The sequence below is a fragment of the Gadus macrocephalus genome, chromosome 11, assembly GCF_031168955.1.
Source record: "Gadus macrocephalus chromosome 11, ASM3116895v1".
In the NCBI taxonomy this organism is placed as follows: Eukaryota; Metazoa; Chordata; class Actinopteri; order Gadiformes; family Gadidae; genus Gadus; species Gadus macrocephalus.
Window position 1 is genome coordinate 18,733,069 of NC_082392.1, and position 24,222 is coordinate 18,757,290.

Consider the following 24,222-nt stretch of genomic DNA (forward strand, 5'->3'; position numbering starts at 1 on the left):
TGTGGATCCAACACATGTAAAAATGCCTTACTTAACAGGGACAATGGAGGTTCATGTCTTCAGCTCTTCTCTGAATACAACCTATTCCTTCCAGTTGGACCATGCTGTAACATCTCTGAGATCATATAAGCAGGGCCCTGATATTCTGCAGATGGACGACCAGTAGGATCGCATTCGGGGAAAATAATTCCGCCGTTGAGCGAAGAAGCATGACGCAGCAGTTTTTCCATTAGGAACGGCTGACCTGCTGCCCTGCGATTGCATGCTGCATGCTGCATCATGAATGCTGCATGTTGCATCATGAATGCTGCATGCTGCATCATGAATGCTGCATGTTGCATGCGGAACGCTGCATGGTGAATTCTGCATGCTGAATTCCGTGTGCTGAGACCCGCATGCTGTATGCTGAATTCCACATGCTGCATGCTGAATGCTGCATACAGATTTCTGCATGCTGGATGATGAATGATGAATGCTGAATGCTGTAATGTTGGGCATGCGGCCTCACGCGTGGCTCAGCTGACTATGCGTTGTGGGAGGTAGAGGCAGCGGGCCGTGGAATAAAAGCAAAGCAGAGCTGGGAACACTACTGTACACTATACTGGAGGAGAGAGAGAGAGAGAGAGAGAGAGAGAGAGAGAGAGAGAGAGAGAGAGAGAGAGAGAGAGAGAGAGAGAGAGAGAGAGAGAGAGAGAGAGAGAGAGAGAGAGAGGTCAGAAGAGTGGATGTTTCTCTCCATGTCTGTGTACATACAATGTCTTGTCTGTCTGCCTCCCTGACAGCCTCCCCATCTGTATATGTGTCTATTGTCTTTTATTTTTTATAGTTGTTTAGAAGTTCAAGATCAAACTTCAGAAGGTAATAACGTTTAAAAAACTATAGATGAACAACGTTTATCACCTCCTGTTCAGAACCGTTTTATCAGGTGGAGCATGTATAGTGATAATGAACTAACAAAGCAACCTTCCCATAATGCTGTATGCGGCTTGCTGTTTTTCAGTTACATATCGATCCATTAACGTACATTTTTCCCAATGATGAAACCTTATTATGTATTGATATTTTTATTATACCTTTATTACCATTCAGACACAATGCAGACACAGTCGTTTAAAGAAGCGGGACAGAGGAAAGTTGCTCAGATATGCTTACGAGCCTGAAATCATTTTCAATTGACTGCATTTATGACTAAGTCAATATTCAAAACTGTTGCCAAACTATTGGAACGGAGCGAGATGCTGCTCTTGGTAAACAAAGGATACAAATATTTTTATTTTATATAAAAAGTATAAATTAAAAATATTAAGAAATAAAGAAATGCACGCTGCATGGGAATATCAATATCTCTGCACGAACAGAATTCCTTGCCTGTGTTTTGCCTATTTTTTTGTATTTGGAGAGGGCGGGACTCTGGCGGAGCAAAACGAACAAGGCGCGGCCAAGGAGTCCTGTCTCTCGCACGTGCAGACAAAGGGGACTAAACAACACAAAGCTGTGCGCGCCCCTTCAAACTTTTTCACCACATACGACGTCGCGGGCAAAATCGTGGATGCCAAGGTGAGTTATTTCAAATTATATCGTGCATCTCTGTGTACTTTTGGAAGAACGCCGATCATTAAAGTCCAATAAAAAGTTGCTGATAGTTGGTGCGTCAGCTCTCCAACTTGAGCACAAAGCAGAGACGGGAGGAAAGAGGAGAGATCCCGTTCTTTGTCTGATGCAGGGGCGCGTTGAGAACTTGAGGATGCTGGTGCATGCATGCTTCTTCGTTGTTTGTTACGCACGATTCTTCATTTAACCCCATAGAAACCTGTTTTTGTATTTTAATTGAAATGATTGTTTCATTTGTCCCGCCTTTATCTTTTGGATATGAAGTAGGCAGAAGATTCGGCTGCATGTTAGAAGTTAGATGCTGCTGGAAGTTGTCGAATTGCGATATTTACGCACGCTGGCAAAACTCAATAAGAGTTTTTAAATGGTGTTTTACTAACGTAACATAGGGTGCACAGGATATGTTCTTACTACTGAACTTGACAACTCACTTTTCGGAAGATTGAGGAGCGACCATCAGGTGTACAGGGTAAATGACTAAAAAAAACGGCGCAAAGTTCAACTCGAGTCGATAAAACAACATGAGGATTCAACAAGTTATTTATGGATGGCAGATTTGACAGTTTTTTGGTTGATAATAAGTCATGTGAAGTTGTTTCAGTTGTGGAGACGTGGGGAGCAACAGGTAAAAGTGTCCGCAGCCTCTTTGTTACAGTTAAGGCTCTATCCCTTTGTTCTCAGTCCATACAAAGACCATCGAAATAATCCCACCGTTAACCGGATAAAGAACAACTTTTGCGTTGTTTCTTGCAATCACTTTTAATTTACAACATTGTTCAGGCAAAATAACAATTTCATTTGAAGTTTTCAGGAAACTTTATGCCCTCAGTTATTTATTTATTTTTGGCTCCTACAAGTCAAACTGTCTGGGCACCTTATAACTACTTACGTTGAATGAACCAAAAATACTATATATTTAGTGCTTATTTAACATGGTCAGGGGAATGCGTTACTCAGATAAATAGTTTTTTGAATGACTTCCGTCTAGTTCGTCTTATTAAAAAAAAGGCCTAGATATGATTTTTCCCGGTAGGGCCTGTTTCTTTTTGTTTGGCCCATATGGACAAAAGCCCCACAGTGGAATGCTATCATTTGTTTGCATTCCACTGCCTAGTGCTGGCCTTACTTCTGCGTTCATTGATGAGATTATAAGTGCATCATGTAGCCTAGTTGAAGTTCAAATACAAACGTTTTCTTACTTTTATGGATTATTATGAATGGCATAATTTTATCAAAACCTGTTACCCTTTTTAAAATGATTAGTTATTTTCAAGTAGGCCTACCTAGAGCCCTTTCCACAAATAATCATTGTAATAACAACCCCATACACACAGTTAACACACAATATTATTATACATAATATTATTTTTAAAGTAGGACCCACACACACACACACACACACACACACACACACACACACACACACACACACACACACACGCACACACACACAACTTTTCATGACTTTATTTCTAGATTTACTTACCTGGAAACTCCTTTCGTTCTATCTCTTTTCAGATTGTGGGAAAAGAGGAGACAGAGAGGAGATTGCAGTGCTATGTTCATGGTGCTACTCTACAGTTGGCTTCCAACTTCCGACTATTAGGATTAAACAACTGCAGCTATCTCTTGAAGAACTCACTCAGGATTTATACCACTAAAGACCGGTGCGGCGTTTTCCGCACACTTTTGGATTTAAAAAACTCTTGGAGACATTTGGGGATTACAAAATGTGCCGATCTTGCTTTTCTAACGTCTTTGAACATGAAACGTCTGATCTAAAATCCCGCGGATCGCAGGGTGCATGGCAATGGATCCTCCTCAGCCTACGAGATGGGTAGGTGATGTCATTCTGGGCCTCGAGGAGCCCGAACGCAGGCTGTTGCGTTCACACTTTGCTCACTGCACCACTGGTTTTTAAAGGCTGAACTGTGCGTAAAGCGAGCGTTTTGAGGACTATACCTCTCTGTATTTGGATAATGTTAAGACATGGCGGTTGGAGGTGTTTTGGGTTTGGTGTAAAACATCTTCTACTGACTTTCCTTGCGATCTTAAACGTCATCCCAGTAATGGATTATGCTGGCTTCCAGTGCTCAGGCGTCCTACGGTTCCGAGCGCGCTCCCCTCGAGGATCACAAACTGACTTTCCACAGTTGATTTTATCACAAGTTGTGTTATGTTGTGTTTCTTGCTCCGAGAAACGTTGACTTGATTGGCTTGATTTTAGCTGGTGACGGTGGTCTCTTTGTCTCTGTGATGTTGACTGGGCCCTGAGTTGGACTATAATGGGCTACCATAATTAAGTATTTCGGAGATTTAATAACTAAACAGATTGGAAATGCAAAATTAAATCCTAGTAAGAGACGACTATAAGACGATGACAGATCAATAATTGGTAACTAACATGCCTGAACAATGTAACCGGGATACACATGCTTGCAGTTGGATGGGCAAGGCTCATTGTTACATGTGTGTGGTTGTGTGTGTGTGTGTGTGTGTGTGTGTGTGTCTGTGTGTGTGTGTGTGTGTGTGTGTGTGCGTGTGTGTGTGTGTGTGTGTGTGTGTGTGTGTGTGTGTGTGTGTGTGTGTGTGTGTGTGTGTGTGTGTGTGTGTGTGTGTGTGTGTGTGTGTTTGGTGTGGGGGGCATGCGTCACGGAGAGAAAGGGAGAAGTAGAGAGCGGAGACTCAAGGTGCTCTGGCTCGGCTCTTATCAGTGATGTCATTGAGAGCCAATCGAAAACGTTTGTTACACCATCCAGGCCCGCCCCTCGTCGCTGCTACAGTCGCGCGCATCGACGCGCACATGTTTCTACGGTAACATTCTTTGCACGCGCTTCATTTGATCCAAGGATGCTGGCGTTGTTGTTGTTGTTTTTCGGAGTCCACCGACACACAACCACACGCTGCCTCACATAGACAGATTTTTTTATGTTTGGTAAAACATGCTGATATGAGGAGAACACGTATGGATGCTCTTTCTTTTAAATCAAACATTTCTATTGTTTGTTATTATTATACCTTGTTGAACCAATTATTATTATTACCATCACCTAAATTCACATCACTTTACTACACTCAATAAAACAACAGATTGTCACCCTAAGGTTTAATAGTTATAATTTGAAAATTTGGAAAAACAGGGATGCTGATGATTATTATTAAGAGGGAGATGGAACGAGAGTCATGTGCCACTTACAGGTCTGACAAGTTGGTATTGTCCATACTTATGCCTATATTCTTCTTATTATACATCATATATAAATATATTTATAATTTTCCATAATAATGACAGTGCGTGAATTGTTATACGCTGTTGATGAGCAAGACAGAGTCCATACTCTCTCTGCTTATACTCTTCTTATTACACATCATATATATATCATTATACATAATAATGACAGTGCGTGAATTTGTACATGCTGTTGATGAGCAAGACATAGCACACTGTCCCCTTGATGGTAGCCAGCCAGCACACTATCTGGATGGGATGTTTAAACCTGACAGTCTCCAGGCAGGGCTCCAGTAACCACATCCTTCAGTGAGCTCACGGAGCCCATTATTGGACACCGCTGGACACACGCCATCTTTACAACTCAGACTTTGGCACTTTGGGATAATTAATAATGTTCATTGCTAATATTGATCGCTGAATCGCACCCTTACGTCTTGCCCTGCTACCAATCATGTTGTCTTGCTTGTCTGAATATTGATCACGTCCAAGCACTTAACCCATTCATCTTGGAGCGGCTGTAGTTTAGTAACAAGCTAACAAGGGTCATTTGGGGTTTGTTAACAGACACATCTGGCCTTGTGTGACAATGCTAACACTAATGTGTGAGCAGCTGAAAATGGCCTTCACAAATGGCTTCAAGTCCTTCCAGCACCTCCGTATATTAGGTGCCGTTGCGTGCTTCATCACATTCTGTATCGGTGATGCGATTTGGACCAAGGGGCGTTCTGCTCTCCCATGATGTTCTGAATCGCCACTCTAGTCGTTAATGCGTCAGTGTTTGGTTCAAAGTGTCTCACTGCAGCATGACTTTGTATGGTGTCTAATGTTCATCCCCTTGGCGTCAGAGTATATCTCCTCTCTCCCATGAGCCACAAGACTCAGTTTAAACCAGATTATTTTTTGCCCCTCGGACACAGGGAATGAAATGAAATAATTGCGGCCATGTATATATATATTTTTTGTGTTCATTTTTGTATGAGTATTTGTATCCACTCAGATGATTTGCATCATATTTTAGATTCTTATGAGAAGCCTACAGTCATTTACAGCTCAGACACGTATCTCATTGCTTTTGAGTTGTAATCAGCAAGACACTGTTTGGCCTATCTGTAAGCAGATCTCAAGATGTAATGTTTGCTCTAAATAAACCGAGGCCTTAATTTACTCAGACATACTACGGTCACCCGTAGGAAAGATCTGATTAAGTTCCGCGCCTTAGGCGTGGAACATAATTTGGGTTTTGTATAGTTTGGAGGCATACGTCTTCTGCGTGTATGCTTATAAATACACAGATATCCCTGAAGGGGACTTGAAATTCTCCTCTTTTTCTCGCCGTCTTGCCCAGTGTCTGTAATCATTACATATGATGTTAATCCTGTTGCATAAGATAAGAATAACTGAAGGACAATTGTGAACTGGAGGCAAATATTCACTCTCTTATGTAAGTCCTGTGCCCGGGGTGTGCTTAGCTTGGTCCGCTTCTTTGGCTAGAGCTCCCAAGCCCAGATTCCCAAGACTCTCCTCACAAGATCAGACCGTCTTTCATTACGAGAGTTTCACTGCTCGTTGCTGCCCCTTCTGGTGCAGTACTGGGCGCCTGTGGCTTCACTTATCTCCGTATCACTTTGAAGCCGGCCTTAGTCATGAATGCCTTGCAACTGTATAATGAATAATACACTTAGATACATGGTGTCTAGCCAAATACCACTAGGTGATAATTTCCCCTTGAGCAACGGTCTATCACTAATTGAAAGTGGAAAGGCTATAAGCTTTCTCGCTCTGTCTGTCTCTGTCTCTCTGTCTCTCTCTCCCTGTGGCCCTGTCTCTGTCTCTCTCTGTGTCTGTGTCTGTTTCTGTCTCTCTCTCTCTCTCTCTCTCTCTCTCTCTCTCTCTCTCTCTCTCTCTCTCTCTCTCTCTCTCTCTCTCTCTCTCTCTGTTTCTCTCTGTGTCCCTCTCTCTCTTTAACCAGTTTGCCTTCAAAAGATAGTGTCAAACAACACTGGCTGCCATGATATGACGCATACACAAGGAAAACAGGCTAGTGGAGTGGGACCAGGGCCAAGAGGGACCTGGGAGCCATGCTAATTGCTCTTTCAGGTTTTGATTTGATATGTGGGATAGCCAGAGTGCTTCATTGAGAGGACCCCAAACAATGCTACCCCCAATGGCGAACACGTGTCCGAAACGTGGGTCTTTTTGAGCACATGGGCTGACAAGGACAAAAGTTAATTTCCCTTTATAATCCGTCTATAGACAACCTATTCTGTCCTGTTGCCAACAGAACTGGTTTGGCTTCCTTGTGTCATTTTCACTTTCTGTGAATTGTGTGTGGGTTTTGTTATAATTGCATTCATATTTTCTCGTGTGAATAGAAGTAAGGCCGCCTCCGGTTGAAAAACAATGGTCCTAAATCACAGCAGACATGGATCACAAGGAGTCAGCCGTGTAAAGAACAAATGCATAAAACAAAGATCAAAACATCATTTGGGCTTTCAGAAATTAATTCACTACTTCTCCTCTGACTGGCACAGATAGAAGGCGTTTGTATTTGTTTTGTGGATAAAACAATGTCATATCCTGTAGCCAGTTGGCTGTCTGGGAATTAGGAGTTTACTTGTTGCCCTCATGAATGCACAGCATGCCTCTGTCTGAGCAAGTACTGCTTATCCCTCCCCCCTAAAGGCAAATCTTCTATTCACACACACACACAGACACACACAGACACACACACCTACGCAGAGCAATAAACTGGCATCCAATATCATTGTGTTGTAGACAGACAGACTGTGTCAGAAATGTTTTCTTTTATGACAGATCTATCTCCTGGCACATTAGGATTTGTCTGGAAAGAGAAAAAAACACACACACACACACACACACACACACACACACACACACACACACGCACGCGCACGCGCACACGCACACGCACACGCACACACACACACCTTTTTTTTAAATATGTAGGCACATTGTGTACAAATAATGCCAGCAGTGTTCGATCGCTGTGGTCTCTCTTCTGTGTTTACCGTGGCTCAATATTGAGAGCAATTCCTTATTAACATTCTGATGAATGATGGAGAAGTACCATTCCTATTATTAAATCGAGCACACAGATAAATCCACTGGCGAGGAATGTAAACACCTCTGGTCATCTGCAATTTTAGATTATGTGAAAAATGTGATTCATCTTAATTTTCTCACAAAGAATAGCATTTCAGCCTGAATTGGTTTGCTTTGGTTTGTTGCTGAAACCGAGTGGTATGTTTCAGGTTTTCCATAGGGTATATGAAGGATGGCAAAAATATGTCCATGAACTGTTTTTCTTTTTTTTCGCAGGTGCATTTCTCTATGAGTGCACATATTTCACAAGAAGTAGCACAAAAGCTTCTTGGTAAAGGGCACTAAAAGGGGACCACAGCCTCTATCTCCATGCGGGTGCGCTAACCTGCTCCATTCATTTACCTGAGACAGGATGACACAAAAGCGCCGCGACCCCCCCAGAGGCATTTGTTGGTCCGCCATGACTGACGAAGAGGTCCTCAAATGGATGAGCAAATTATGCCTTTGTTTGGAATTCATGGATTTGTGTTGATATGCAATGCTTTGCAGCTCTCGGTTTTTTTACTTTGTGTTTATTTCCAGCCAATATCCATTAAGCTCACAATGCCCTTAAGCCAGACTTCTTTCACAGTACATCAAAACAGATATAAAATGCCCTTTTATAAAAGCTTTTATTGTGGCGGTTCTGTTGTGCCGATGAAACATCTATGTAATGTGAGATAGCGTCATGTTGCTAGGAGCGAGAGTCACCCTGACTGCAGTCAAACGATGATGAGTTTGTTGACACGTCGGTACGGAGAGACAGAAGGCCTTTAGGTCCACAATATCAGATAATTGTTATTTTTTATGACGCCTGCTGGCTTTATCGTCCTATACGGTATTTACAGGCGAGCGCAGGGTATAGATGGCCTCTCGCTCTGTAATCAGTAGTAATATAGTGCCAACGCTTTTATTTTTTATGTTTTTTTACTGTGGCCAATAGCTCCTGTAATAACTGTAATAACTAAAGTCCAGGGCCCGGTACTGAATGGGATCCGTCATGAGGGAGATTGTGGCGGGATGGAGTGAGATAAGGCCTTTACGAGACGGATCCCATCCATTTACAGTAGCCAGAGATAACAAGCTTCCAAAGGGTTAGCAGTTTGCGGCTGCCACATTGGGTTGTACGCAATATGGCAGTGGACACACGCTACCCTCGCGTCACTACATGACACTTTAATCCGTGATAATGGCACTGAACGAAGATGGCCTCCGATGTACGACCCCGGCCCACAGGGGACACAGCCGAGACGATGGCTCGCACGTGAAAACCAACTGACGCTTTCACATGGTTAGCTCACAGATGGCTGCGTTGGTTAATTGGGGGGGGGCAGAGGTTTTTTTTGATACAAAGGATATATAAAATAGACAAAATCCTCTTTCCGTGTTAGGGGAGGTTTGAACACAGCTCTGCAATTACATCTGTATGTTTTTGCAATCATTCAGAGGCAAATTACACAGTTAATAACCAGTGGCTTGAGTGAGATTTGTTGTTATGGCAACATAACCTTATTTTAGAGACATGCAGACTGTGAAAAAGTAACCCTTGAAATTCTAATTCTAAAGTCCCCTGTGATTATATATATATATATATATATATATATATATATATATATATATATATATATATATATATATATAATATGTTTGCATGTGGCAATAATGATGCAAATCAAATCAAATTCCCATGTCCAGGATTATATTGTGCATGCTGGAAGAGCAAAGAAACTTTTAAGAATAGTAGAAGTCTAAATAGAAATACATCTATTTCCTGGGGGCATTTAAGACATGTGCTATGGAGGTCAATCCATAGGGAATGAACTGATCTAAGATGCTTCAGCCAAGCGCATGGCAGAAACTAGCTCTCTGGAAACCAGCCAAAGTACTATCAAGGTCCACTGTCCTGAATAATGTAATGCTGTTATTTGAATGACATAGAACTGGGAAATATCACGTTTTGGATTATATTCCTTGATGGACAATTTGTGGTTTTATTGATTTGAATAAAGAGTCAATTTTGAATTGACTATGACAGAATTTTGAAGCCGAGTCTGAAAATGCGATCTTGGTGATGCATTCCAGCATTTGATACCAAGGTAAGGAATTTTAGACATATGACCAAAATCCCTGTTTTTTTTTCATATCAGGCCATCAGTGCAAGTTATATATTTCCCATCTCTCCAATTAGGAATGGAGGCTGTCAGTTATTTCCTCTCTTGATTAAACTCCTTACAAGAGGACAGAGGGGTATCATAGGAATGAGTTATGTTTTGGAGTTGGATTCCCATTTGGTCTCTGTGTTGACACCATGATGGAGTGTGGCTCTCCATCTTCCATTCACACTGTAGTCTCGGCCCTGACCATCACATTGATGAATGGGCGGACAGGTGGACTGAGAATAAACCACTCCAACCTATTACATTTCCTGCTTCAAAACCCATCTGAGGAACCAAAATGGGTCCCCAAAAAAGAAACTTGCACCACCTTGATAAAAAACGAAATCAACATGGTTCTAAATAAATGTATCTAACTTCATATTAAGAAAAATCTAAAGGCCAATAATGACATACTCAACCTTTTCACTTCTCTTTATCTAATTGTCTCGCTTGGTCTCTTTTGCTCTCTCTCTCTTTGTCATTTTTTTTGTCACTTTGGAAGTCCTCCCTCTCTCCCTCTCTCGCTCTCTCAAAGCCAAGAGTGATGTCACTCCCGCCCAGATGGCTGCAGTGAGACAGCACTCAGTTCAGCGCCAGTTCAACGTGCTCTGCGATTACGCAAATGAAACCCCAGGCAGAAATGCTAATTGTCACCGTGACAGCTACAATGCCAGCTGAAAACAGAGCTGTTACACTACAAAACTTTAGGCACCGATTTGCATCAACTTTTAAAGGGCAACACCGACCCCGGAGACAAGTCGGTATAGTCTTTGTCTATTTTTAGTTGACGCCATTTCCCCGTGTTTCAAACCTTTCGGAAAATTGAAAACAAATGTAAATGCCATCATGTATCGTTCGTGGAAAAAAATATATCTATTTTCGGCAGCGGGGAAGCAACAAATAGTTTGCTTTACCCATGATGCATCACAAAAAGCACCATTCTTGTTCGACGGGTTGCAGACATGTGGGATTGTTCCGGCATCGTCTCTCGGTCTCCGGGGCCCGGCCACCGCAGGGCCTTGTCGTCCAGAAAATCTCTCCGCCGACGCTTCTGTGACACGCTGTACAACCGCTGACTCTGGCTGTGATCCCGCTGTTCCCTGCTCTCGCTCTCTCCGGTCACTGTAGTCTTTCCCACACTTCAACATATGTTGATTCGGCCGCCCCTCATTCTGCTGCTCATCCGTATCCCCTCCTTCTCATTCTGCTCTCCTGCTCGTTTACTTTGAGTGTTATTTCTAGACTTGTCCGAGTTTTTTGCTGCTCATCTGAGTCTCAATGTTTGCCATAGAACAGCTCATAACGTTTTTGCATTTCAGATTGCTTGCGGGTGTTCAGCGTCACTAAAGGAGGATGGGTGGTGCACCAGGAAAGGAACAGGGCGTGGTGTGTGAGCGTATTGATTCGGAACTACTTTCCCATGCTATCATGTTATCTTAATTTCCTTCGGCGCAATTCAGAACATTCAACTTTATCTGTTGCTGCTTTAGGTACTTGGTCTGCATATGCCTACATTTCATTGGTCAACCTTAGTTCCTGAAGATCCTGAGGCAGTTTTTCTAGATTATATTTCTCTCTTAAACCCTGCCTTGAAAACAAGCACACCCTGGCCACACATCAACCATCCCCATCTCTATATCAGACTGTTTATCAGTCTGTGTATCGGTGTCCATACCTCTGTCCAGAGCTCTCTCTCTCTCACGCTCTCTCTCTCTCTCTCTCTCTCTCTCTCTCTCTCTCTCTCTCTCTCTCTCTCTCTCTCTCTCTCTCTCTTCCCACAGTAGTATGCAGTCATACAAACCTCTGCCTGCGACTGCTACAGATCAAGAACACACACACTATACTCACTACACTACATTGTACACAACCACTTCCAGAGACACTGTCGGCCTTGTGGTGTGATGGTATGGCCGTCAGCTCAGGTTACCTCTGCATTTCGCATCATCTCACGGCGCTGCCGCCGGGGGGGCTTCAGCAGCGCCGTTTGAAATCATCCGATCGCCGTGAGACTTTGACTAATCAGACGGTTCCTACTATCGTGTTACTGCGCTCGGAGAGTAAGCCGTCTACCTCACACCCCGGTCGGAACAAGGGCAAGCAGTGAGCTGGTTTCAGATGACTGTAATCAGCCGTTATGGTTATGACTCTGTGCGTCATTGTGGGAAAAACTAAGGACAGCCACACAATGGTGAGTGAAGATGGATTCCCATTGAAAGGGGACATTCTGTGCCTCATCTCACTTTGATCTGTTTAGATCGATACATATCTACATAAAAAACCTGATATATATATATAGATGGGATATTGATCGTGTGTGTGTGTTTGTTTGTTAGAGAGAGAGGGACCAGGGTTGGCATCCACATAATTACATACAGTGCACAAAGTATTTAACCCTTCTTAAAGTTACCAGATTTGTCCGTATTAAAAATGAGTTAAATATCTTTCAATCCCGAGGTAGATTCGCCCTAGGTTGCTGGACGACGTCCATGAGCCTCAATCTCTCCCAAGACCGTTGTCCTTTAAAGCTTTGACTTTGAACACTGTTAGGACATCTCAACGGCTTCACTCTGCGCTCATCGTCCTTCAGTGTGAACTCTCTCCCACGCTGGCCACATTTCGCCGGTATGTGCAGTGCAGCGGACTGAATGGAACTCTCGGGTGGAGGTCTCCCCGTATTGTTCCCCCCGTCCATCCATCTTCCCTCGCTTCTGAACGCGCCGCCCGGCCCCCGCTGATGAAATGCGTTTGCCACAGCGGGCCGCTGCCATCGCCACCCCGCGGGGTTTCCCGAGGCGTTGGCAGTGGGCCCCGCCGCCACACATAGCGCCGCTGAATACCAGCCAGGAAAAGCTCCAAGTCTTAAATCTTTGTTTCATTAGACCGCGAAACCGTGTCACAAATCCGAGAGGGGGTTGACCGCACGTTTTTCGGCTGAATGCCAGACGAGTGCCTTGACAGTTCTTTGTAATGGTTTCTCTCTCTCTCTCGCTGAAACACCGGAATTTGTTTTTATACAGAGCTCTCGATATGGTTGACTGCAGCGCACCTCCGTGCCACTCCCGGCAACCAAACTCTGTAGCGCCGTCAAAGTGATGGGTGTCATCGCGCTGGCTTTCCTTAATGGTGTCCTCTTCTTAATAAGATGCTGAGTTTACAGGAAGGCTTGACCTTGCCACTGGCTGGGTGGTATGACGCATCGGCAAACTCCTCACTGTTTCGGTCCTGTGTATATGGGGGTTTTGTTTCACTGTGTTCCTGTTAGCCTCTCTTTTTTGGGGGGGGCAATTTGTATGTTTTTGAGTTCCCGCTGTTTTCATTGGTCTATGCTTACCAATGAGGGCTAAGCGGACTTCTCAAAAGCCTTGTCGGTTTCACCTGTGCGGTTCCTCAGGCTCTCTCGCTTTGCCGCCTGTTAGCTTAGCCTTTGTTTGATAGCTGCCTGGGGTTGAATGCCTCCATTGGTCACTTGTTTTAGTTTTATTCAGCCGTTTCACATTGCTGACAGATTTTGTCTTGTGCTTTTGTTCGATTTAATATAAGTTTTGGTAAGTCCTGTAAGAAGCTGGTAGGGGTGAGCGGCCTTTCATTTTGTGCCCTGTTTTCATTTGTTTTTGTTGAGCTATGGAGCTAGGTTTACCTTTAGCTTTTCTGTTGACGCATGAGAACGATTATTTGGTTGTAGGTAAGTCCAGTTGTCTTTATTATCTTGGCCTTGGTTTTTCTGTTTTTTTTGTCCTCAAGTTATCCCATAGAAGGCTATTTTTTTCTTATTTTCATGATTTTTTACTTTCCTTGTGTCCTGAGAATGGCTCCATCACATAACAGCGGTTGAAGAAGTTTGCAATTTAGTATGCATTTATTTTTCCGTCAAATATATTTCCCAACATAAAATTTGGGACAGATTGTATGAAAACTCTCTACAAAATAATGTATTACGAATGTCAGGCTTTTTCAACAGAATATTGAATAATGTATTTGTGATTCAGTAAATTTTTTTTAGGAGGTTAAACATTTCATGTTTGTGTGTCCCATGCAGACATGTCCAGAAGCTAATCTCAAAAGCAATGCACTCTGTTTATGCGCGTTCAGATCAGGATGTGAACTCAGCCAGAACATAAGCAAGAAAAAAGAAGCCTTCTCAGTCCTTTCAGGTCCCCCGCCTTCTAAGCCTTTGTTTCAAACCCGGGCGCCCATGTGGACCATGGGAGAGAGTGGATGGGAGAGGGGGGGTCTTTTTTGAAGTCCAAATGTTCTCATCTCATGCACTATTAAGCGAAGCAGTGAGGTGTGTGTGTTGGGCAACACAATCTTTCCCCTGTAGCCTCAGGGCTTGTTGCACAGAGACATGCTTGATACAGTCATACATGAACAAACACACACACACACATACATGGACACATGGACACACACACACACACACACACACACACACACACACACACACACACACACACACACACACACACACACACACACACACACACACACACACACACACACACACACACACACACACACACACACACACACACACACACACACTAAACTAGGTGTAATTCAAGTATCTTCTTCAAAACGACATCTCTTCACACCTATATATTAACCAAACCTGTAACGCACACACACACACACACAAACACACACACACACACACACACACACACACGCGCACACACGCACACACGCACACACACACACACACACACACACACACACACACACACACACACACACACACACACACACACACACACACACACACAGCCTCTGGGCCCTACACCACACATATACCCACAACGTAATGCAAGTCAAATGACTCCTCGACTCCTCTTACTTGGTCCGTTCCAGCGGAGAGATTAATGAAGCCTCTTCTAATATAGAGTTACGGTGCAGCCACTAATGCACGTATTTACATTCCATTTAAACTTTTGACCATAGGGGAAATGTATGACGTTACATTTCTGGTCTGTTCATTTCATCATTTCAACCCGGGCCTAATGTAATTGACACTGAATGGAATATGGTCTGCATGTGGTTGATACGGTCTATTACAGCTCTGATGGGAACGTTGGCATTTGCGTACGAGTGCTTGATGATGGTGGTGGTCTGTGTTGTTGTTTAGGTCGTCACAATGTAGAAGAGTGGTATGGTATGGTAGCTACATCTTTTTTTTTTCATTTGATATTGATACCTATCAAGATCTCCGCCAGATGAATTCAATTATTATCAAAGACTTCAACTGAGCTTTATGAAATTGAAGTCTGAAGAGATCTAATTCAATCAGAGTATAACTTACTAATCATTAATGAAAACTCTCAATATGAATTTAATAAAAAAAAGTGAATCAGAAAATGACTTATTAGGCTATCCTTATCTAATACAGAGGGATTTTCACATTAAAGGTGCTGCAGATTAAGCAGCTATAATTTGAGTGCAATGTGGTAGAAGTGCCATCGCCATCCGTCAGCTAATAATAAGAGAAATGCTCTCCGAGATTATCTGTTTCGAGTTGACTGCCCCTCCCTCTGTTTGAGCCCTGTCAGATTTGATACTGCTCCGGGCTCATTTCAGACCAATCAGGGCATCTCTTCCCTGATTGGTTTTGGAAATCCATCTTGGCTGTTATTCACAGGTGCAGGTGAAAAGCAACACTTCCTTAAGGTGGTGTAGGGGGGGCGGAGTAGAAAGGGTGGGATGTTTATTTCTTTAGTTTCTAAATCTTCTGCTCTCTCTCTTCAATAACTTTCAAATCTTTTAATTTTAATGATCAAAGTCTCCTTTTTTAGAAATATATCTATAAATCAACCGCAACAAAAGGTTGGGTGTTGAAAGATGTGGTGTTTTTTAAACAACCAACCCAGTCTGTGAAGCAGTTATTATTAATCTGGGAATTAATTGCTGGACACATTTTAGTTACCTTCTTCACATATTCATTCCTAGAAGCCCAATGTTCATAATCCTTGAGCTCAATGCAGGCTTACATCCCAAGCGTGCCTTTCCTGAATGAAATATAGGCTAAACAAAGCAAACAAAATAAAGGTTCAACCAGGTACCACAAGACGACATTTTTGAATTCCTGAGCAATAACGCTTTCAGGGATAAATATAGCATACAAAATATGAATTGTTTTCTCTGGCGACATACATGCCAGGTTAATACCCTTGCCTGTGCTCTTGGCTTGAGTCTTTCACCTGGAGCCATGGCTGACCACTGCTCTGAAGATGAAAGGTGAGATTAGAGAGGGAGAGAGAGAGAGGCAGAACGCAGCGAACAATTATCCCCAGCAGAGATGAATAAATCCAACCTAATAAATGCTGTTCCGTGGAAATGGGTTTGAGGTGTTTCTATAAAAAAAATGAGAAAAAAAGTATTCTTTGCTAATGCGACTGCGATGAAGGGCTTTATGAATTATATTGCCCTTACTTTCTTGTGAATACACTCAAATCCATCCCACACTGTGCATTCTTTATCAGTGTCCTTGGTGTTTTTCGCGCAAGTGATATTTTAAGAAAGATGGCATTATACAAGGATTAAAAGGAATCATGCGAGGAATTTATTAACTCATGAGCCAGCCAGCTCTCTCAAGCTTAGCCTGTAATGAAAAACGTGAACGCAATAACTGATAATTATTTCGCAATTTAGGTTGAATCCAGGAATGTGTGGAGATGTCTGGTGTGAGGTATGTGACGGCAGGTTATGTAGGGACCGCTTGCATTTCAATGTTATTCACTGTACGTCGAAAAGTAACACCATGATTCACATGCCAGGCTTTCCACACACTGACCTGTTTTCAACCACACGCACCTGTACACGGTGGTGTTATTGTGGGAGTCCACAGAGACATTGCTGGGCTACCCCCTGCACGTGTGTGGTGTGTTTTCGCCCTTGACAGTTGGCAGTGGAGAAAGGTACGGGAGTGTGTATGTGTGTTTTGTGTGTATGTGTGTGTGTGCGTTACTCTTAAAAGAGGAGCACTTGCTGCTCCCTCCCTTGTTTATTGTTTGTTTGTTCACATGTTAATGTGGCGGAGCCTCGGTACAATGCGTTGTCACGCATCGAATCAAGCGCACCCACGCGCACATACACACACACACACACACACACTTACACACACACACACACACACACACACACACACACACACACACACACACACACACACACACACAGACAGACGGACACGGACAAGGACACAGACACAGACACAGACACAGACACACACACACACACGCACACACACACACACACACAAAAGAGCGGACACCCACAAGAGCGGACACACACACACACACACACACACACTCAAGAGCGGAAACACACACACACATAAAAGCGGACACACACATACGAGCAGACACACATACACACACACACACTCACACACATAAACACACAGCCACACACGTACACACAGTAGTAGCGGGCTGCCAGCTTTGATGCGGCCAACAAACTAGCATGCTACACTATTCTACATCGCTCTGCCAACATTCAGGTACTGAACAGCCACTGGGAACACATTTTTGTCTGTATTCTTTGAGGGATGGCGGGCGGTCGAGTGAGGGACAGACTGAGGAAGCGAGCGTGTGTTGCAGGTGCAGATGGCTCACGTTTGGGGGCTCCATTTATGCTAGGGCGTGTGGCGTCAGAAGTGCGGTTTATTCATGAGCGCGTCTGATGGCGGTGGCAGGACATCGTGGCAGGGTTTCTTTGTGTCTGCGTCGCAGGCACCGTGGTACAGAGAGGGGTGTCGGTGATGGAAGAGGTCCTGTGTGTGTGTGTGTGTGTGTGTGTGGGACGTGCACGATTTCATGTGGTCATTTACTTTGAACCCTCTGTGTGTCGGATGAAAGCAAGTGTATTTAGCGAAGAGATCATTGGTTAAATACACCTTCTTTACATCATTTGAACACAACACTGAGTTTGTAGTCGCACACATGCTTTGAGGTTAACCAGCACTAGTTTAGAACCTCAGCAATGGTGATCCAAATTCAGGATATGCCAGTTGATGTTGTCATTGGATTTTTGTATGGTAAGTGACATCACCCTAACCGTGTCTTCCACTCTGAAACGTGTCGTTGCAGGTGATGACACAATGCTTTCCCATTTTCGTTTCACTTTAGTTCAGGCAATATTTTATTGCATCATAATCTTTTCCCAAAATTGTTTTTCTGTTTGTGTCTCTTCACTTTTCCAAGTTACGATTTTAATGAGGACTCTGTGTCAATTCCAGACACATGTCAAAGGACACACACATGCAAGCATGTACTCAATCACACACTCACACACTCACGCACATGCACATGCACACACACGCACACACACACACACACACACACACACACACACACACACACACACACACACACACACACACACACACACACACACACACACACACACACACGCACACATGCACACATGCAGAGGTCCTATGAGTGACTGAGCAGACTGTGGGTAAATTCTTAATGAGCACAAAGACTGCGATGGTCTCTCAGAGTTTAAGCCAACAACACGCACGCTTGGCAGAGAAAATGTTTCTTGGCTAAAAATACACACACAACTCGGTGTGTTTGTGTAGGCATGTGTGTGTCTTCTTACTCCGTTGGTTGAAACCTTTTCTCTATAAATTGCGAGTTATATGTGAGTGTTTGAATTATTAGTGTGTGTGTGTGTGTGTGTGTGTGTGTTTCTTTCACCAGTAATGGTCCCAATGTTGCATGATGGAATCGTTCACTGCATTCCCTTTTTCATGCACTCACACTGCTTTCATTTCTTTTATTTGGGGAAGAAAGGAACAGTTGAAAGTAGCAATAGGGGTCATTTTCAGTTGAAATTTTGGCGCCCCAGCTGTTCACTCAAAGCAAAGCCGAACTGCCGGATAAATGGAAATCATGAATATATCAAAGTTATGGACCCGACACACGTGCCTAAAGCACTTTGCAAAGAGATAACAGGACTTGACAAATGGCAGCTTTTTATTTGAGCTGATTTGATTCTAGCAGCAAAATAATCGCGTTTGCTGGGAGAAGCTGCTCTGATCAGTACAAACCTTCTCCAGAGCTTTTTTAGGTATCTCTCATGTTATCCGCTCAATTATTTCTATTTTGTTTTGGTAATCTATAGTCAATAGAAAATGTCAAACGAAATCCCATGGTTCGTTCCTGCAAAAGGACCTTGATAGTTAGATATACATTTTGGGCAATTAGCAGACACTTTTAACCATAGCGACTTTCGTTGAACCCCAAATGTACAAAATAAGTACATTTGTCAGAAGAAAGAGAAAAACAATATATAGCTGTCGGTACAGGTTGTTCATAGAAGTGCCAAGCACTTACAATTGTTAGGTGAACCCATTCCCTATATACAGATAAGATGCTACACAATGCTAAGTACTATTTTGAAGTGAAAGGACGTACAACAAGTGCAAGGACGATATAAAATGTCGGCCTGATTCCTCCAGCAAATGTTTTATTTGTTGGTTATTCTGGAAGCAACACTTTGCCTTTTAAGCATCATTATAGTTCTAAAATAGCCGACCAGAGCTTTTAACAGACCACATAATTTAACGTGGCCCTGCCCGTCTCGTTTTCCTAAATTAATTACGCCCTACGTTTGCCAGCCTAGAAAACTCTCAAGGCTATCCCTCCCAAGGCTGCTTGTATAATGAAAGAGACTTTTTTGGAGAGGAGTCGTTGTGGAAATGTGCCATGACTTCATATAATGTTATGAAAATATTGGAATAGAGACTAATTCTGGAGCAACTTTGCAAATCTCTGGGGTATCTGAAATCTGGAGAAAATAAAACACAAACTCTGACAAAGGGCTGGATGTGGAAATGTGGACATCTTTGTCCCATAAGCATGCCATGTTTTATTCCAGGCCGCTGCGATATGTTTATTTGCGCTGTTTAAAACCAGGGTGTGACTTCTAAAAGCAGGAGATGTTTCATTTGACATGCATGACGGCCGACCAGGAAGTGGGGCCCAGCGGATACCTCGACCCACGCGTTGATCCGGTTTTTATTTCGAGCCTCAGATCTCAGCGGTGTGCAGTCAATACGTCACCGACCGTCCCTTCCGTCCTGGCTCCGGGTTGCCCGAACCGACCGAGGACAAGGGCTCGCTCCTGGCTCACCGCGCCTACGGAAGTCTATCCTCGCTCAGTATCCTCTGATTGATGACATCAATCGATCTGATTGATGTTTAAACACTGCGTAGTATAGTACATCTCCCGTCACTGACGTTTCAATCACTATCCTCATCCCCACCATAATCAATTCCGTCATCTCTACCGACGCCACCGTTTTCCTCATCTTCACCACTACTATGTCGGCCAACACCAGCACCACCACCACCACCACCACCACCAGTCTGTCATTATCACCGTCACTGCCATCCACACCTACACCACCACAGTCACTATCAGCACCGTTATCATCCCCACCACCAGAACCACCACTACCATCTCGCTGCAATGCTCATCCTCATCCTCAATACAACCACAACCACCGCCACCACCACCACTGCCGCCGCCACCACCACCACCCTCCATGCCATAGTCACTATCACAAACACCACTGCCATCATCCCCACCAACGCCATCCTCAGTCCCACAGTGACTATCCACATGCCTATCCTCATCACCTCCACCACCACCACCACCACCAACCCCCCCTCCACCCCCACCCTAAACACTTCCATCGCCACCTCAACCACCTCCCCCACCACCCTCAACACTACCATCACCATCACCATCCCCACCTCCACCGCCACCCTCAGCACTACCATCACCGCCACCCCCACCTCCACCGCCACCCTCAACGCTACCACCTCCACCATCAACACCACCGTCGTCTATATGCGCTGTAGGGTTCTCACGTGTCAGCTTTTCTTCCTCGGCGGGGCCCTACACACTGAAGGAGCGCTCGCTCCTCCAGACGCTCTGCCGCGCTCTGAGGCGTGACGCCAGCAGAACAACATGGAGGCAGCGGAGCGACAGGTGTGGAGGGAGGGAGAGAGAGAGAGAGAGGGAGAGAGGGAGGGAGGGAGGGAGGGAGAGAGAGAGAGGGAGGGAGAGAGAGAGAGGGAGGGAGAGAGGGAGAGAGGGAGAGTGGGAGAGAGAGAGAGAGAGTGAGGGAATGAGGGAGAGAGGGAGAGTGGGAGAGAGAGAGAGAGAGAGAGAGAGAGAGAGAGAGAGAGAGAGAGAGAGAGAGAGAGAGAGAGGGAGAGAGAGGGAGAGGGAGAGGGAGAGGGAGAGGGAGGGAGAGGGAGAGTGGGAGAGAGAGAGGGAGAGACTCTCTTATTTCCGATCAGGTGTGAAGCTCGCACCGTATGTCAAGAAGACAGACACTTAGACCTCAGGCGTGCAGGCGTGTGTGCGTGCGTGAAAAGTCATAATTCGCCCTGATGCCCCTGACTGCATTCCTCGTGCGCCGCGCATGGGAATGAAGCGTTTGACTCCGGCAGAGAGGCAGAGGTTTCAGGGCACCGGTGTTAAAGCCTGCACACAACCTCTCATTAACCTGCATTAGAAGAGGCCGACTACATTGTTCTCAGCTATGTTCACACTGGTATCACGGAACACTTAAACGTACAGATAGCTAGAGATGGTTCTCTTATTTCATGATGTAATCGAATTGAGAATTCTCCAATTATTTTGAAGTCTGACAGCTCGCACGCCAGATGGGCTGCTGTAGACTTGCGGCTGCTGGCTTGCACAGCGAGTGAGGTACACCGGTCTATATTGTGGACGGCCATCCCCCCTCTAGATAGTGGTCGTGTATGGAGCCCACGGCACGGCTCCCAAACATGTTTATATTCTGTGTAAGTATTGCTGGCCTTTAAGCTTGTTAACCTTTACTAATACATCCTGCTGCATGTATTAATAATACTCGGAGGGAAAGGTCAACCTGTGTGTGTGCGTGTGTGTGCATGTGTGTGCGTGTGTGCGTGTGTGTGTGCATGTGTGTGTGAGTGCGTGCGTCCTTGCCTTATGGGGAATGTGTTTAGTAAGTAAGTGGGTAAACATCACATGTAGGTTCCGATTTAAATTGGTCAGCATATGTCAAAGGTTGGGAACAGGCAATGACATATCTACCATATGTGTGTATATATATATATATAGATATACATATGTGTTTGTGTGTGTGTATATATATATATCTGTATTGTGCGTGGATATATGTATACATACATATGTGTATATATGTGTGTATATATATGTATATATATTTTTTTATATGTTGTGTATGTATATATATATACATATGTGTATGTATATGCTTTCTTTGGTCCTTTGAAGCGTATGATCGATTGAGTTGATATCCGGGTATCCTGGTTATGAAGACATGGAGAGATGGTTGATTATGACATTTCAGTTTTTCTATATGTTTGTTTGTGTTTCCCCACCCATAGCTTGGGAATAGAGCATAATGGTGTCTCTGTGAAGGGATCTTTAGATGTGGCAAAGGTCACACTCTGGCTCTCTATCGCGCGCGCACACACACACACACACACACACACACACACACACACACACACACACACACACACACACACACACACACACACACACACACACACACACACACACACACACACACACACACACACACACACACACACACACACACACACACACACACACACACACACACACACGTGCTTAATTTGTCTCTCTCTCTCAGGTGAAACCACACACGACACACTCACACACAGAAACTGACCACCTCTTGCTTCAGCAGCAGAAGTTTCAACAACCACCATTTCCTCGTAGTATTGCAGTGTATTCGGGATAAACATGTCAGATGGGCATACAATGGGAGATTTACCCATTTATATTTCTTAGGACCAGACCTAAAACGTTTTCTGGCACATATTAGTACTAAACTCTGACAGGAAGATACAAACACTTCAGACCAACACTGGACACAAAACAGCCCAAATTCTGTCCCTGATTTTTTTGTTTTATTTCAGGTTGGAGCAGATGGAATGTAGCTGGGAAGTCACCAGCTCGGTTATATTGTTTCAGAGCCGGGGTGACCTTTCGCGGTTAAACCAAACAGTAACTGACCTGTTTGCGCTGGGCTCGTAAACCATGCTTTAAAAAGCACTTGGCACAACCTATTGCAGATGGGTTGCATCAGGTAGAATATATAATTTTTTCGGTGTGTGCAATCTGACTGAGAGCCGATAACCACAACAAAACAAGACAAGGCTGTTTTTCATTCCCTCAGATCCACGCCACTGTCTCCCTTAATCAGATTTCCCCCGGCTGGGTTATTTATCATTGTGGGCCACTGCCTGTGAGCGATGCTCGGCTAATGGGTTTAGCATTCAAATCTGTAGCGTGACGCAACCCAATACCGACACGGCCTGTCACTCAGACGACAGGGGCGGCAGCCCAAGGTGTGGGGAGGAAGCGACGGGGGAATGACACTGTTGAAGAATGCGTTCACATCGTGTTAGGGTCTTCATTTGTTTCGTTTCAATACGTGAAGGAGGGGTGAAACGGGCAAAATAACTGAAGTAGCCTCCAAGAACATCAGAATGTAAAGAGGCATTCGGGATATGTATGTTAGCATAAAGCAGCTAATAGTATTGTTAAGAACAATACTACAATTTGTATATTCTGATCAATACCATTTGGATTTATAACAAATTGTTCTAAATTGAAATGGTATTGGGTATAAAAATATAAAAATATAACTGAATTGAACTCGACTTTAAGTCATGGAACAAGTGACCTCACCAAGTCGACTTTTCGGAAAGTAACACCAAACACATCTTGCGTAACAACTTGCGTAACACACAATGCTAACTGTCGCCTCGTTGGAGCCAGCACTCTTTACTTATTAAAAAGTAAAGAGGTAATTCTAAGTATTCAGGATATGTATATTTAGCAATAAGCAGCTATTAGTATTGTTATCAATCCAAACGGTATTGATCAGACTACACAAATGTTAAAACATAACTGAAATTGACTCGAGGATAATTCATGGAACAAATGACCTCACCAAGTCGACTTTTCCGGAAAGTCACACCTAACGCTTATATAACACGCTAATGCCTGACGCCAACCGCCGCGGCGTTCCTTGCGACAGTAAAGTATTACTCATTAGGC

General features: G+C 44.0%; 1 long non-coding RNA gene across 1 annotated transcript in view; it reads left to right on the plus strand.

Annotated features, from left to right (window-relative positions):
- The first annotated feature begins 1,402 nt into the window (after nucleotides 1-1,402).
- Nucleotides 1,403-24,222, plus strand: part of LOC132467819 (uncharacterized) — an 88,440-nt gene continuing 65,620 nt past the window's right edge. The window contains exons 1-2 of the long non-coding RNA XR_009528087.1: nucleotides 1,403-1,557; nucleotides 3,130-3,448. This is a non-coding gene — a long non-coding RNA (uncharacterized LOC132467819). The remainder of the gene's footprint in view (nucleotides 1,558-3,129; nucleotides 3,449-24,222) is intronic.